Source organism: Dendrobates tinctorius, unplaced genomic scaffold (genome assembly GCF_039654945.1).
Source record: "Dendrobates tinctorius isolate UK_male_01 unplaced genomic scaffold, ASM3965494v1 ptg000034l, whole genome shotgun sequence".
NCBI lineage: Eukaryota > Metazoa > Chordata > Amphibia > Anura > Dendrobatidae > Dendrobates > Dendrobates tinctorius.
Genome location: NW_027361702.1, coordinates 17,179,103 through 17,193,956, shown reverse-complemented (window position 1 = coordinate 17,193,956; position 14,854 = coordinate 17,179,103). Strand labels below are relative to the sequence as shown.

Sequence of the window (14,854 nt, the reverse complement as noted above, 5' to 3'; positions counted from 1 at the left end):
GAGAACCTCCTAATCTGCACGTGGGTGACAAGGTTTGGTTATCCACTAAAAACACACGTGCCATCTTCTAAATTGGGACAAAAATTCATAGGACCCTTCCAAATTGCTGCACAAATTAACAAAGTTGCTTTCCGGTTGGAACTTCCCAGCAGTCTTAAGATTCACCCAGTGTTTCATGTATCTTTGCTCAAACCATTCTGTGAAAATCCATTTCCAGGAAGAACTCAGCCTCCTCCTCCACCTGAAAGGGTCCATGGCGAGGAAGAATTTATTGTGGAAAAGATTTTGGACTCTAGGAGAATCAGAGGTAACCTGCAGTATCTTGTGCAATGGAAGGGTTATGGACCAGAAGAAAACTCATGGGAACCGGAGGAAAATGTTCATGCTTCTAGGCTAACAAGAATCTTCCATCAGAGGTATCCAGATAAACCAGCCCCTGAGATGTCCAGAGGCCATCCTGGAAGGAGGGGAGTACTGTCAGGAATCGAACCTGGAACCTCTTGTCTGCTGGTCAGCAGCTCAGCCATCTGAGCTATGCAGCTGCTTGGAAGATTCCATGCGAAACCAGATACCAGTGATTCTTGTTCTTGATCAGCTCCACCCGGTGCTCTCCTAATTGGCCCATTGATTGCTAATTGCCCACCCTATATAACCTCAGCCAGTACACTTCCTCAATGTGTGATTATTGTGCTTCCAGCCTGTAGTCAAGCTCCTTCTCCTGCTGCTGCGCCTCTATATATGAGCATCGCTGATTCCGTGTACCGACTTCTGGCTTTTCCTCTGACTTCGCTACCCGCCTGCTCCATCTGCTAAGCATCGCTGATTCTGTGTACCGACTTCTGGCTTTTCCTCTGACTTCGCTACCCATCTGACTTCGCTACCCATCTGCTAAACATCGCTGATTCCGTGTACCGACTTCTGGCTTTTCCTCTGACTTCGCTACCCGCCTGCTCCATCTGCTAAACATCGCTGATTCCGTGTACCGACTTCTGGCTTTTCCTCTGACTTTGTTATCTGCCTGCTCCATTACTCAAGTATTGCTTAACCGGTGTACTGACTTTCGGCTTCACCTGACTACTCTTCCTGCCCTGCTCCCTCTAGTGGTTGCAATAACACTGGCTCCAACCTGAACCAGACCGTGACAGTCACGTTGGTGGTGATGTCCTGTTCCGTGGCCCTGGACGTCCTTGCAAAAGGGTGAATAACGTTTACAGGTGACTGTGGCTTCTGATCAGATTAACCCGTGCTGCAGTGTCGCTTCTCTGGGACAGATATTGTGGTGCAGCTAAGATGTAGAAGCCCTGCACAGGTAGGGCCGTAATCGCAAGGCGGATGAAAGAGTTGGTAGATGGTGTGCAGTGCAGGATGTAGCAGAGCCGTGCGCCAGGCGTAGGAGAAAGATGACAGACACAGTTATGCAGTTCCTTTACCTGTACTTGGTAAGTGCCGTCCAGGACCCAGAGTACAGATGGAGAAGGAGTTGGTCAGCCTGGAAGCAAATTAGGAATTCTCTCTCTGCAGATAGGTAGTGTGGCCTCCGTTTTAGCGCTTATCTGAGGTACTCGCAGTACTGAGTTCACTGAAGTTCCCCCTGTTGACTCTCTTTTGGAACTTTATCTTATGGCAGGCAGCCATAGCCTTTTCCTTCTGGCTCACACACGTCGCTGCTGGGGCCTCCGAGCCTTAGTTGGGAACAGAGCATTTACAGCTGCTACTTCCTCCGGTTTCTGCTGCAGGACCGTCAGTGTCTCTACAAACTCGGAGACTGGAATCCCGACCATGCGCTCCAGCTAGGAGTGAGCCTTAACTCTGCTCATCCTCCAGCTCCCCTTCTCACATCCACACACTTCCCCTTCCCTTCACAGACTGCCCTAACTTACCTCCTCCTGACCACAGAGAGCAACTCCTCAGCAGTCAGGTTCAGAGGTCTCCCTGCTGGCCTAGAGTGGGAACTGTGTTGTGTGTTGGTTTAACTGCTAGAGGGATCATTCGTTGCTCCCAAGCATGACATCACACTCTCTAGGAGGAAGGTAATGCCACTGTGGTGACCGTACTCCTGGGGGCACCACAAGTGCACTGATGCAGGATGGGGGGCATACTTATGGGCGACAGCACTGGCACAGGGCCCCTCATATTACGCAAAAGTGTCTCTGCCGGTGGGAGGGCCCTCCACCCGCCGTCAGACACACCGCTGTACTATGAGGGGCCCTGTGCCAGTGCCGTCACCAACGAGTAGGCCCCACCTGCTTGCTCAGGATCACAACACTTGCAAAGTTGAAATACTTACCTCTCCCTGCTCCACCGCCGTGACGTCTTCCGCGTTTCCCGACAGTGACATTCTGGTCAGAGAGTGCGAAGACATCACGTCTGTACGCCCTCTGCCTAAACAGTCCAAGTGCAGTGAGATGGAAGATGGGGACGACGAGGAGTCGAGACTAGTACAGGGATTCCCTAGCGAGGAGACTTATTTAATTGTTTTAAAGGTTGGGAGCTATTTTTGGGGAGCACTATACTCTGGAGAATGATATATGAGGCCCACCATACACTGGAGCATTCCAAAGGTGGACATCAGACACTGGAGCAGCATTTACAGGGCCCATTATACACTAGAGCATTAGAAATGGGGCCCATTATGTTTGGAGCATTATTTGGGCCCATAAGACAGTGGAGCTTCATCCATGGGGACCAACATATACTGTAGCATTATGTGGAGCTCATCATATACTGTTTCAAACATTATATGGGACCAATGATTCTGTATGGAGAAATATATGGGCCTCATTACTCTGTATAGTGCACTATGCGTGGCCATAATACTGTATGGAGTAATATACTGTCCGTTTTTGGAGCTATTAGAGAATTTAAAATGGATATCAGTCATGAGATGTAAGAAGTGAAGTATTTTTCATTGCACTATGCCGCTATTTCTCTGCCGTATCAGAGGATCATGAATTGTGGCATGTGTTAAAAGAGCCCAGCGATACTCTTTGGCCCAGGGCCCACGAAAACCTGGAGCCAGCCCTACCCTCCACAACTTTACCCAAATAACCCCCAGTTTTCAATGCCTAACTATTATTATAAAGTAAATTAAGGTTGACAAGCATACGTAATAAGAATTGATGTTTTTGGCATTAAAATGGGCACTGTAGGTTTGTTTCCTGTCCTCCACTCACTGCCGACTTTTCTTCCCCATTGACTTGTATTGGGTTTCGTGTTTCAGTCGGCCTTCGACTTTTCACGATAATCGGCCGATTTCGTTCGACCCGACTTTTGAGAAAGTCAGGTTTCATGAAATCCGACTTGACCCGAAAAAAGGCAAAGTCGCTCATCTATAGTGGTGAGCAAATTGAATCCACAGGTGCTTTGCAGAATTTTAAAATGCTGATCTGTAGAAATAATTTTCACACAAAAATGTTGTTTTAGCCCCATAAGAGACCGCATTTTACAAACTACACCTCTCAATGAATTCATCTGGGGTTTAGTGATCATATTAACACCACAGGTGTGTGATCAAAATTTATGCCATTGGGCTGTTAAGAAAAAATAATTACATTTTTTACCACCAAAATATAGTTTTAGCCCCAGATTTTACATTTTTACACTGGAAAATGGGTAAAATGGCATCAAAATTTGACCAACAATTTTTTTTAAATGTAAAAATACCCCATGTGGGGCTGTACAGTACTGCTTATTCATACAGCGAGAATCGGTAAGTACGCCGGAGGGCACATTTTCCTTGAATAGTTTGCAGACTCCATATACAGAACCCCTAAATTCTAGAACAGAATCCCTCTTTAAATGACCCCATATTTGAAATTATGCCCCTTTGGGAATTGTACCTACAGGTGTAGTGACAATTTTTACTCCATAGTGTTTTCCAAAAACAAACAGCAGTGGATATTGCTGAGTGAAAATTGCAAACTGTCGTTGTAGTGACCAGTATGTTTTAGTGACCAGTACGTTGTAGTATCCAGCTCATGCTTCTGGAGACATGTACCTGTAAATTAGGTGGGCTGTCATCGCTACAGAAATGCCAAACAAGTGAACACTAAATATGGTTTAGGCACAATGTGGGGCTCAGAAGAGAGAGCGGCATTTGGATTTGGGAGCACAGAATTCCCTGGATTTCTTTTGGGGGGCGAGGAGCCATAAAAATAAAAAATAAAGATTATTTTGCTTTTCCAAAGCCTTTGTACTACCAAATACCTACCTACAGTGCTTTGCAAAAGTATTCGTCCCCCTGGAACTTTTCAACCTTTTCCCACATATCATGCTTCAAACATAAAGATAACAATTCTACATTTTTGGTGAAGAATCAACAACAAGTGGAACACAATTGTGAAGTTGAATGAAATTTATTGGCTATTTTAAATTTTTGTGGAAATTCAATAACTGAAAAGGAACACAACAGGCAGGTCCGTGATACTGTTGTAGAGAAGTTTAAAGCCGGATTTGGATACAAAACGATTTCCAAAACTTTAAACATCCCAAGGAGCACTGTGCAAGCGATCATATTGAAATGGAAGTAGTATCATACCACTGCAAATCTACCAAGACCTGGCCGTCCCTCTAAACTTTCATCTCAAACAAGGAGAAGACTGATCAGAGATGCAGCCAAGTGGCCCATGATCACTGTGGATGAACTGCAGAGATCTATAACTGAGGTGGGACAGTCTGTCCATAGGAAACAATCAGTCGTACACTGCACAAATCTGGCCTTTACAGAAGAGTGGCAAGAAGAAAGCCATTTCTCAAAGATATTGATAAAAAGTGTTGCTTAAGTTTGCAACAAGGAAACACACCAAACATGTGGAAGAAGGTGCTCTGGTCAGATGAAACCAAAATTGAACTTTTTAGCAACAATGCCAAACGATATGTTTGGCGTAAAGGCAACACAGCTCATCACCCTGAACACACCATCCCCACTGTCAAACATGGTGGTGGCAGCATCATGGTTTGGGACTGCTTTTCTTCAGAAGGGAAAGGGAAGATGGTTAAAATTGATGGGAAGATGGATGGAGCCAAATACAGGACCATTCTTGAAGAAAACCTGTTGGAGTCTGTAAAAGACCTGAGACTGAGACGGAGATTTGTCTTCCAACAAGACAATGATCCCAAATATAAAGCAAAATCTACAATGGAATGGTTCACAAATAAACGTATCCAGGTGTTAGAATGGCCAAGTCAAAGTCCAGACCTGAATCCATTTGAGAATCTGTGGAAAGAGCTGAAAACTGCTGTTCACAAGCGATCTCCATCAAACCTCACTGAGCTCGAGCCAGTGGCGTAACTACAAAGTAATGGGCCCCGGTGCGAACTTTCAAGTGGGGCCCCCCCATGCCAAAATACACACACATCTCCGATTCGTAAACCTCGTACACACCTGGCTCCGCTTCATAACCTCGTACACACGTGGCTGCTCTCCGTACACATGCAGCTCCGCTCTGTACACCTCGCAAACACACGCGGCTGCACTCTGTTTACCTCATACACACGCGGCTGCGCGCCATACACCTCGTACACACGCGGCTCCGCTCCGTTCACCTCGTACACACGCGGCTCCACTCCGTACACCTCGTACACACATGGTTTCGCTCCGTACACCTCGTACACACACGGCTCCGCTCCGTACACCTCGTACACACACGGCTTCACTCACCTCGTACACACATGGCTCCGTTCCGTACACCTTGTACACACACGGCTCTGCTCTGTACACCTCGTGCACACACGGCTTCACTCACCTCGTACTCACATGGCTCCATTCCGTACACCTCGTACACACACGGCTCCGCTCCATACACCTCGTACACACACGGCTCCGCTCCATACACCTCGCACACACACGGCTCCGCTCCATACACCTCGTACACACACGGCTCTGCTCCGTACACCTCGTACACACACGGCTCCGCTCCATACACCTCGCACACACACGGCTTCACTCACCTCGTACTCACATGGCTCCATTCCGTACACCTCATACACACACGGCTCCGCTCCATACACCTCGTACACACACGGCTCCGCTCCATACACCTCGTACACACACGGCTCCGCTCCATACACCTCGTACACACACGGCTCCGCTCCATACACCTCGTACACACACGGCTCCGCTCCATACACCTCGTACACACACGGCTCCGCTCCATACACCTCGCACACACACGGCTCCGCTCCATACACCTCGTACACACACGGCTCCGCTCCACACACCTCGCACACACACGGCTCCGCTCCATACACCTCGTACACACACGGCTCTGCTCCGTACACCTCGTTCACACACGGCTCCTCTCCGTACACACGCGGCTCCGCTCCATACACCTCATACACACACAGCTCTGCACACTTTGTACACCCGGCTCTGCTACATCCACCCTGTAAACCCCTCCTGACCCCACACATAAACTTTACCTCATCCAGCACCGTGGCAACCAGCACAGCAGAGTCCTGCAGACACTGAGGCTCCCGATCATGTGACCCCTGACTCCTCCTCTCCTGTGATCTCATCACAGGTCCTGTGCGCACAGAAAAGAACAGTCTAGGACGTCATTGCAGGCTGCAGTGTGTCTTTCTGGGAGTTCGAGGATGGGATGCATGGGGGGAGAGCAAGGATGAAGTGCATGAGGGGCGTGGCGGCTCAGTGCAGTGCAGGAAGAATAGACTCCCGGGCGGGATGTGTGGGGGGTCAAAAACAGGACTGGCCCGCGAGAATCAGGACGGTTGGGAGATATCAAGGCCTGACCTGCCAGGCTCTTGACTCCCCCCCCGGGCCTGGTCGCAGTGGTGACTGCTGGACCATGATAGTTACGCCCCTGGCTCGAGCTGTTTGCCAAGGAAGAATGGGAAAGAATTTCATGTACAAAACTGTTAGGCCGGGGTCACACTGGCGAGGAATACGGCCGAGAGAGAGGCGCTAAAAGCACGCATGAGACACGGACCAATGATTCTCTATGGGGTCCCTCGCACCAGCCGTATATATCTCATCTGTATTCTGCGCTCCGTGCCACTCGCAGCATGCTGCGATTGTCAGCGTACTACGCCCGTAGTATGCCAATGCAAATCTATGGGTGCGCAAAAAATACGGATTACACACGGACCACACGTGTCACTTGCGAGAAATACGCACCCGGTGTCTTTTAGCAAAGCCGGCAATTCAGTGCGCTATACAGTAAACTCACACTGACAGGTTTAATAAAGAAAGAAAGAATAGATATAGACACATTGCATATATATATATATATATATATATATATATATATATATATATGCATTCTATGTGTCTATATCTATTCTTTGGTTTCTGTTAGAAACCCTGTCATAGGGCTCCATTATATGTCCATTTTGCAAGCCTGCGAGAAAATCTCGCGATACGGATGCCATACGGATTACATACGGAGGCTGACATGCGCAAAATACGCAACCACACCTTGCTTACGGATGACATACAGAGCACTGTTTAGGGGACATTCATCCGTATTACGCCTGTAAACTACGGACCGTATTTTGCGCAGGTTAGTGTGACCCCGGCCTTAGAGACAAACCCCAAATGACTTGCAGCTGTAGTCGCAGCAAAAGGTGGCGCAGCAAAGTATTAAGTTAAAGGGGCCGAATAATATTGCACGCCCCACTTTTCAGTTTTTGAATTTCCACAAAAATTTAAAATAGCAAATAAATTTCGATCAACACAATTGTGCCCCACTTGTTGTTGATTCTTCACCAAAAATTTACATTTGGTATCTTTATGTTTGAAGCATGATATGTGGGAAAAGGTTGAAAGGTTCGCAAGGCACTGTATATTCCACTGACAAAAGTTGGACCTGAGTGGAGACTTTCTTTTTTGTGGACTGATTTGAAGCTTTTCTTAGGAACATTTAATATAAAAATTGGGACCACATAAAAGAGAACCTACACGTTTGGTGTCTATGAACTCGTAATGACCCGGAGAATCATAATGGCAGGTCAGTTTTAGCATTTAGTGAACCCAGCAAAAAAGCCAAACAAAAAGCAAGTGTAGGATTGCACTTTTGCAATTTCACAGCACTTGGAATTTTTTTCCCGTTTTCAAGTAGACTACATGGTAAAACCAATGGTGTCGTTCAAAAGTACAACTCGTCCCGCAAAAAATAACCCTGCTGGCATCACTGCATGGCCTCCCTTCCCCCATACACCAACTTAGTCACTGCTTCAGGCCTTGCTGTGTGTTCTGTCTGCTGCCGGCTCCATGCTGTGTGCCTCTTGCTTCCTGCCTGCTCTCTGCATGCTTCCTGGCTGTGTGCATAGGGGGGTGTTGTCGGAACTCTCTGGTTCTTATGGAATCAGGGTGCACCTGTCTAATGTGTCCCTGGCCAATCACCAAGAGGCCTCTAGTATTTAGGCCATCTCCACCTGTGGTCTGTGCAATGTCTTTATTCAGTTAGTGTCTTGCTGCTGAGTTGCCAGGTCCTGTCCTGTCCTGTATTTTGCCTTCTCTGGAGGCTTAATTCTTAGTCCTGTGTCTGTGCCTGTCTTGCCGCCCTCCAGGAGGCAAAATATCCTGGTCTCTGTGTCCTTGTTCCAAGCCTTGCTTTGTACCTGTCCTGTCCGCCCTCCAGGAGGCAGTATATCCTGGTCCCTGTGCTATTGTTCCTTGCCTTGCCTTGTACCTGTCTGCTCTGGACACAGTACATCTGGCTCTCTGTGTCTTTGTTCCAGTACCTTGTCTCGCACCGTTACCTTGTCTGAACCCTGTCCAACCTCTGTGTCTCGGTCTCCTTGTCTGTGGCTTCTTTCTCTGCTGTGTCTATCCTTGTGTCCTCTCAGTCTGCCTGTGCTCCGCACTCTTGCGGCTCTGCCTGCTCCATACTCTTGTGACTCTGCCTGTGCTCCGTACTCTTGTGGCTCTGCCTGCTCCATACTCTTGCTGCTCTGTTTATGCTCTGCACTCTTGCGGCTCTGCCTACTCTGTACTCTTGTGGCTCTGCCTGTGCCTCATACTCTTGTGACTCTGCCTGTGTTCCGTACTCTTGCGGTTCTGCTTGTGCTCCGCACTCTTGCAGCTCTACCTGTGCTCCGCACTCTTGCGGTTCTGCCGGTGCTCCGCACACTCCTGTGGTTCTGCTTTGTTTTGCTTCTGCTGCTGCTGAACCTCTTGCTGCTAACTGCAGCTCCTCACTGCAGCCTTGCGGTTCTTCTCCAGTGTGAGCAGGTCCAAACCTGTTCCTTCATACACCATTCCTTCCTGCCAAGTACCAGTATCTGCACCTGCTGTGTGAACAGGTCTCTACTTATTCCATACACCACTCCTTCCTGCGCATGTCCCGGTGTCTCAGCCATGCCCGCCTGCCAGTGTCTCAGCCGTGCCCACCTACCAGTGTCTCAGCCATGCTTGCCTGCCTACTCGTCTGAGTATCAGCCGTAGTCATTTGCCTGTCACTTGCACATGTCCTAGTGTTTCGTCTCCCCAAGTGGGATCAGCAGCCACAGCCAGACACCACCCTGGAGTGGCACCTGGCAGCTACCTGCCGCACAAGCCTGACCTCACCATCAGAGGCTCCAGCGAAGACCGAGGTAGCTGTGCTAGTCACGCCCCTTCCAGGGTAGTCTGGTTTGTGGCACAGTGGGGCCGCAACTTCCTCGCTCGCGCCAACCTGCCAAGGCGCCAGCATGACATCTAGGAAGACTTCTGGTGGTCCCAAACTTCTTCCATTTAAGGATTATGGAAGCCACTGTGCTCTTAGGAACCTTGAGTACTGCAAAAACTCTTTTGTAGCCTTGGCCAGATCTGTGCATTGCCACAATTCTGTCTCTGAGCTTCTTGGCCAGTTCCTTTGACCTCATGATTCTCATTTGGTCTGACATGCACTGTGAGTTGTGAGGTGTTATATAGACAGGTGTGTGCCTTTACAAATCAAGTCCTATCAGTTTAATTAAACACAGCTGGACTCCAATGATGGAGTAGAACCATCTCAATGAGGAAATAGACAGCATGTGACTTAAATATGAGTGTCTGAGCAATGGGTCTGAATACTTATGACCATGTGATATTTCAGTTTTTCTTTTTTAATAAATTTGCAAAAATTTCTACATTTCTGTTTTTTTCAGTCAAGATGGGGTGCAGAGTGTACATTAATGAGAAAAAATGAACTTTTTGGAATTTACCAAATGGCTGCAATGAAACAAACCGTGAAAAATTTAAAGGGGTCTGAATACTTTCCATACCCACTGGATACTGTATAGATACAGTGCTGTGCAAATTAAATGGGACAAAGCATTTTTTTAAGCAAAATCGTAAGATGGTTACCAGTCAGTGATTCAAACCAGTTTTAACTTCTTTGAACAGGCGCACTCACACCTGTTCAAAGCAGTTAAAACTGGTTTGAATCATTGACTGGTAACCAACTTAAGATTTTACTTAAAAAAAATGCTTTGTCCCAATTAATTTGCACAGCACTGTATATATATATATATATATATATATATATATATAATGTAGTGCAGCAGTAGCACCGTACGTCGTGGGTAGGCAGGGACCCACAAAGTTCAAACACAAAACTCCTTTAACCCCTTCCTGACATGAGACGTACTATCCCGTCCACGGTACCCGGGCCCGTATGACCGGGGACGGGATAGTACGTCTACCGCGATCAGCGGGGCCCACGTGGTGAGCGCCGCTGATCGCGGCCGGGTGTCAGCTGATTATCACAGCTGACACCCGGCACAATGTGTCAGGGGCGGTCACGGACCGCCCCCGACACATTAACCCCTTGCACACCGCGATCAAACGCGATCGCGGTGTACCGGGAGTTAAAGGGAAGCATCGGCAGGGAGGGGGCTCCCTCCGTGCTTCCCTGAGCCCCCCACGGCAGCGCAATGTGCAGCGCTGCTGCGGGGGACTCCTATCCTCCAGGCCCCCGAATCCAAGATGGCGACGGGGGCCTTCGGGGGCCTGGGGAAGCTGGCTTCCTCAGTGCCTGCAAAGCGCAGGCATGAGGAAGCCTTGTGCACTGCCTGTGACAGATTGCTGATCTGTCACAGTGATCTGTGATGTGACAGATCAGCGATCTGTCACAGGACAGTGATGTCCCACCTGGGACTATGTAATAAAGTAAAAAAAAATTAAAAAAAAAAGTGTTAAAAAAAATCGCCAAATAAATTAGTAAAAAAAAAAAAAAATATTCCCCAATAAATTCATTTTTTTAAAATAATAAAAAAAAAAAACAATAAATGGACACATATTAGGTATTGCCGCGTCCGTAACGACCTGCCCTATAAAACTGTCCCATTAGTTAACCCCTTTAGCGAACCCCTTAAAAAATAAAAAACGAAGCAAAAAAGAATGATTTATTATCATACCGCCAAACAAAAAGTGCAATAACGCGAGATCAAAAAGACGCATATAAATATCCATGGTACCGCTGAAAACGTCATCTTGTCCCGCAAAAAACAAGCCGCCAAACAGCATCATCAGCAAAAAAATAAAAAAGTTATAACTCGCAGAATAAAGCGATGCAAAAATAATTATTTTTTATATAAAATAGTTTTCATTGCATAAAACCGACAAAAACATAAAAAAACGACCTAAATGAGGTATCGCTGTAACCGTACTGACCCGAAGAATAAAAGCGCTTTATCAATTTTACCGCACGCGGAACGGTGTAAACGCACCCCCCCCAAAAGAAATTCATGAAACGCTGGTTTTTGTTCATTCTGCGTCCCAAAAATCGGAATAAAAAGCGATCAAAAAATTTCACGTGCCCGAAAATGGTACCAATAAAAACGTCAACTCGTCCCGCAAAAAATAAGACCTCACATGACTCGGTGGGTCAAAATACGGAAAAATTATAGCTCTCAATATGTGGTGATGCAAAAACTATTTTTACAATAAAAAGCGTCTTTTAGCGTGCGACAGCCGCCAAACATAAAAACCGCCATAAATAGTAAATCAAACCCCCCGTTATCACCCCTTTAGTTAGGGAAAAATAATAAAATAAAAAAAATGTATTTATTTCCATTTTTCCATTAGGGTTAGGGCTAGGGTTAGGGCTAGGGGTGTGTTGGGGTAGGGTTAGGTTAGGGTTAGGGCTAGGGTTAGGGCTAGGGCTAGGGCTAGGGTTAGGGCTAGGGTTAGGGCTAGGGTTAGGGGCGTGTTGGGGTTCGGGTTGGAGTTAGAATTGGGGGTTTCCACTGTTTGGGCACATCAGGGGCTCTCCAAATGCAACATGGCGTCTGATCTCAATTCCAGCCAATTCTGAGTTGAAAAAGTCAAATGGTGCTCCTTCCCTTCCAAGCTCTGCTATGCGCCCAAACAGTGTTTTACCCCCTCATGTAGGGTATCAGCCTACTCAGGACAAATTGCAAAACAATTTTTGGGGTCCAATTTCTCCTGTTACCCTTAGGAAAATAAAAAATTGGGGGCAAAAATATCATTTTTGTGGAAAAAAAATGATTTTTTTATTTTCACGTCCGAGTGTTATAAACTTCTGTGAAGCACTTGGGGGTTCAAAGTGCTCACCACACATCTAGATAAGTTCCGTGGGGGGTCTAGTGTCCAAAATGGGGTCACTTGTGGGGAGTTTCAATAGTTTAGGTACATCAGGGGCTCTCCAAACGCACATGACACCCGCAGACCATTCCATCAAAGTCTGCGTTCCAAAACGTCACTGCTTCCCTTCCGAGCCCCGACGTGTGTCCATACAGTAGTTTTCTCCCACATATGGGGTGTCAGCGTACTCAGGACAAATTGGACAACAACTTTTGGGGTCCAATTTCTCCTGGTACCCTTGGGAAAATAAAAAAAATGGTGACTAAAAGATCATGTTTGTGGAAAAAATACGAATTTTTTATTTTCACGCCCGGGCGTTGTAAACTTCTGTGAAGCACTGGGGGGGTCAAAGTGCTCACCACACATCTAGATAAGTTCCTTGGGGGGTCTAGTTTACAAAATGGTGTCATTTGTGGGGGGTTTCCACTGTTTAGGTACATTAGGGGCTCTCCAAAGGCAACATGACACCCGCAGACCATTCCATCAAAGTCTGCATTCCAAAACGTCACTACTTCCCTTCCGAGCCCCGACGTGTCCCAATACAGTAGTTTTCTCCCACATATGGGGTGTCAGCGTACTCAGGACAAATTGGACAACAACTTTTGGGGTCCAATTTCTCCTGGTACCCTTGGGAAAATAAAAAATGGTGACTAAAAGATCATGTTTGTGGAAAAAATACGAATTTTTTATTTTCACGCCCGGGCGTTGTAAACTTCTGTGAAGCACTGGGGGGGTCAAAGTGCTCACCACACATCTAGATAAGTTCCTTAGGGGGTCTAGTTTCCAAAATGGTGTCATTTGTGGGGGGTTCCACTGTTTTGGTACATCAGGAGTTTTCCAAACGCGACATGGTGTCCGATCTCAATTCCAGCCAAAAACATCAAATGGCGCTGCTTCCCTTCCGAGCTCTGCCATGCCCCCAAATAGTGGTTTACCCCCACATGTGGGGTATCAGCGTACTCAGGACAAATTGCACAATAACTTTTAGGGTCCTGTTACCCTTGGAAAAATAAGAATTGAGGGTGAAAAGATCATTTTTGTGGAAAAAATATGATTTTTTAATTGTATGGCTTTATGTTATAAACTTCTGTGAAGCCCATGGGGGTTCAAAGTTCTCACCACACATCTAGATAAGTTCCTTAGGGTGTCTAGTTTCCAAAATGGTGTCATTTGTGGGGGGTTTCCACTGTTTTGGTACATCAGGGGTTTTCCAAACGCGACATGGTGTCCGATCTCAATTCCAGCCAAAAACGTCAAATGGCGCTGCTTCCCTTCCGAGCTCTGCCATGCGCCCAAATAGTGGTTTACCCCCACATGTGGGGTATCAGCGTACTCAGGACAAATTGCACAATAACTTTTAGGGTCCTGTTACCCTTGGAAAAATAAGAATTGAGGGTGAAAAGATCATTTTTGTTTAAAAAATATGATTTTTTAATTGTATGGCTTTATGTTATAAACTTCTGTGAAGCCCATGGGGGTTCAAAGTTCTCACCACACATCTAGATAAGTTCCTTAGGGGGTCTAGTTTCCAAAATGGTGTCATTTGTGGGGGGTTTCCACTGTTTTGGTACATCAGGGGTTTTCCAAACGCGACATGGTGTCCGATCTCAATTCCAGCCAAAAACGTCAAATGGCGCTGCTTCCCTTCCGAGCTCTGCCATGCGCCCAAATAGTGGTTTACCCCCACATGTGGGGTATCAGCATACTCAGGACAAATTGCACAATAACTTTTAGGGTCCTGTTACCCTTGGGAAAATAAAAATTGGGGTGAAAAGATCATTTTTGTGGAAAAAATATGATTTTTTAATTGTACCGCTGTACGTTATAAACTTCTGTAAAGCCCTTGTGGGTTCAAAGTTCTCACCACATATCTAGATAAGTTCCTTGGGGGGTCTAGTTTCCAAAATGGGGTCACTTGTAGGGGGTTTCCACTGTTTAGGTACATCAGGGACTCTCCAAACGTGACATGGCGTCCAATCTGAATTCCAGCCAATTTTGCATTGAAAAAGTCACACGGCGCTCCTTCCATTCTGAGCTCTGCCATGCGCCGAAACAGTCATTCCCCCCCACATATCAGGTATCTGCGTACTCAGGACAAATTGCACAATAACTTTTGCAGTTCAATTTCTCCTGTTACCCTTGGTAAAATAAAAAAAATTGAACCTGAAGTATTTTTTTTATGAAAAAAAGTTAGATGTTCATTTTTTTTTAAATATTCAAAAAAATTCCTGTGACGCACCTAAAGGGTTAATAAACTTCTTGAATGTGGTTTTGAGCACCTTAAGGGGTGCAGTTTTTAGAATGGTGTCACTTTTGTGTATTTTC

General features: G+C 46.6%; 1 protein-coding gene across 5 annotated transcripts in view; it reads right to left on the bottom strand.

Annotated features, from left to right (window-relative positions):
- The window catches only part of ASTN2 (astrotactin 2), a 1,339,273-nt gene that overhangs the window by 301,661 nt on the left and 1,022,758 nt on the right, over positions 1-14,854 (bottom strand). The window lies entirely within an intron of this gene.